Consider the following 2,505-nt stretch of genomic DNA (forward strand, 5'->3'; position numbering starts at 1 on the left):
GGCTCCGCCTGCCGCTGGGAGCCCTGGCAGCTGACACACGCCCGCACGCCCGCCCCCGCACGCAACCCACGGGGTCCCAGACACCCAGCCCCGGTGGGCCCCGTTGACACCTGGGGCCCCGCGGACGCACCCCCCATCCCCCAGCCCACCCCCTCGCCCACCCCCACCCCTTCCCCCACAGCCACCCCTCACTCCCACCCACCCAGCAAGCAAGCAAGCAATCAGCCACGCTGGGCACTACGATGGCTCGGGGACCTGGGACCGGGCACCCGGGGCCGAGGGCCGTGAGGGAGCCGGGCTCGGCGGGCCACGCCGCACGGCCCACTCCAGCGCACGGGGTCACCCTCACCCACCGACTGATGCACACACGCACGCACAGGCGCACGCAGGGACCCCACGCACTGGCCAGCACGCAGGCAGCAGGCACGCAGTCCTACACCACCCACAGGCCTCGAGACACAGAGGCATTTCGGTCCACAGGGCAGGTTTGCCCACGCCACGGGGGTGGGGTGGGGGCGCCTCGGCATCCCCTACACCCGGGGGGGCGGGACTGCTGCGGGCGGTGGGAGGTGTGTCTGCGAGGGCCAGGGAGGGGGCCAACGGGCAGGCGAGTGTGGCGCTGGGCCTCCGGCCAGCCGGCCGGGCCTTGGGATTCTGCCTGAGTCAGGGCTGAGGGTCTTGGCTGTAGGGGTGTGTGGGGTGTGTGTGTGTGTGTGTGTGTGTGTGTGCGCGCGCGCGTGTGAGCGAGGCCAAGAGGGAGAGGGGATACACAGGCAGAGAGAGAGAGAGAGAGAGAGAGAGAGAGAGAGTTGTTACCGGCCAGGTGGGTGGGTTGGTGGGTGAGGGGGTCCCTCGGGTGGGCTCTGGCAGGTGGCGTGTAGGCAAGTTTCTCCCCAGGCCTGGCCCAGGACCACTGAGTGTGCATGCGGTGGGCCCTGAGCAGTGGCAAGCCTGGGCTGGCGAGGTGGTGCTGCTGTTGGTGCTGTTGGGGGCTGGCTGCGGGCGCTGTGTGCCCTGGAGGAACACACACGATTGGGGGTGTGGGTGTGGGTGTGGGTGTGGGCAGGTGCCCAGGGAGCCTGCGGGCGGAGGGCAGATCCTGGCGCGCGTGAGTGTGTGCGCGCCTGGCAGAGAAGGTTGGCTGGGGGGCTGTGTGTGTGTGTGGCAGGTGGCAGGGTGCAGGGTTGGGCGGGCTGGGGCGCTGGCTAGTGTGTGTGGGGCCACACACACAACGGGGTGGCACCGTCGCATGCGGCGGCGGGCGGGTGGGTTGGGGGCGTGGGGAGGCGTGTGGCGGAGCGCTGGGACTGCAGCAGCAGGCAGGGGAAGGGACGCTGGGCAGGCCAGAGCAGGCAGGGCAGGGTAGCAGGTGGCAGGTGGCAGGGTGCAGGGTTGGGCGGGCTTTTGGCTGGTGGCGTCCCGGAGTGGGGCTGGGTGGGCGAGCGGGCAGGCGGGAAAAGGAGGGAGCGGGCATGGGCCGGGGGCAAAAGCCTACAGCACCCGGTATTCCCAGGCGGTCTCCCATCCAAGTACTAACCAGGCCCGACCCTGCTTAGCTTCCGAGATCAGACGAGATCGGGCGCGTTCAGGGTGGTATGGCCGTAGACGACAGCCACCGCCTCACACACGCTCTTCAGCCTGCTGCCCCAGCTGCCTGCCCGCCACACGCCCCTCCCCTGCGCCCGCCCGCCCGCCCGCCACACGCCCCTGCTGCCCCTGCCCCTGCTGCTCATGCCCCTGCCCCTGCTGTTGCTCATTCATGCCCCTGCTGCTGCCCCTGCCCGCACCGCCGGGACAACGCTGGACCACCTCCTGCTTCAGCGGCCCCCAGGCCACTCCAGCTCTCCTCTCAGGCCGCCTCCCCCTGCCCGCAGCCAGGGCGCCTCACCCCGCACCCCCGCATTCTCCTCCTCCCTCCAGGCTCCCGCACCTGGGAAGGCGCCGCCGGCGGACAGGGGCTGGGCGGGGTGGGCTTCGGGGGGCGCCTCACACTGCCCAGCCCTGCCCTCCTACGGCTCCGCCTGCCGCTGGGAGCCCTGGCAGCTGACAACACGCCCGCACGCCCGCCCGCACGCACCCACGGGGTCCCAGACACCCAGCCCCGGTGGGGCCCCGTTGACACCTGGGGCCCCGCGGACGCACCCCCATCCCCCAGCCCCACCCCCTCGCCCACCCCCACCCCTTCCCCCACAGCCACCCTCACTCCCACCCACCCAGCAAGCAAGCAAGCAATCAGCCACGCTGGGCACTACGATGGCTCGGGACCTGGGACCGGGCACCCGGGGCCGAGGGCCGTGAGGGAGCCGGGCTCGGCGGGCCACGCCGCACGGCCCACTCCAGCGCACGGGGTCACCCTCACCCACCGACTGATGCACACACGCACGCACAGGCGCACGCAGGGGACCCCACGCACTGGCCAGCACGCAGGCAGCAGGCACGCAGTCCTACACCACCCACAGGCCTCGAGACACAGAGGCATTTCGGTCCACAGGGCAGGTTTGCCCA

General features: G+C 71.8%; 1 non-coding gene across 1 annotated transcript; it reads right to left on the reverse strand.

The window, feature by feature from the left end:
* Positions 1-1,488: 1,488 nt before the first annotated feature.
* LOC131478967 (5S ribosomal RNA) lies at positions 1,489-1,607 on the reverse strand. The gene has a single exon (XR_009244677.1). It is a non-coding gene; the product is annotated as a 5S ribosomal RNA (ribosomal RNA).
* Positions 1,608-2,505: the final 898 nt, after the last annotated feature.

Source organism: Ochotona princeps, unplaced genomic scaffold (assembly GCF_030435755.1).
Source record: "Ochotona princeps isolate mOchPri1 unplaced genomic scaffold, mOchPri1.hap1 HAP1_SCAFFOLD_5569, whole genome shotgun sequence".
Taxonomy (NCBI): domain Eukaryota; kingdom Metazoa; phylum Chordata; class Mammalia; order Lagomorpha; family Ochotonidae; genus Ochotona; species Ochotona princeps.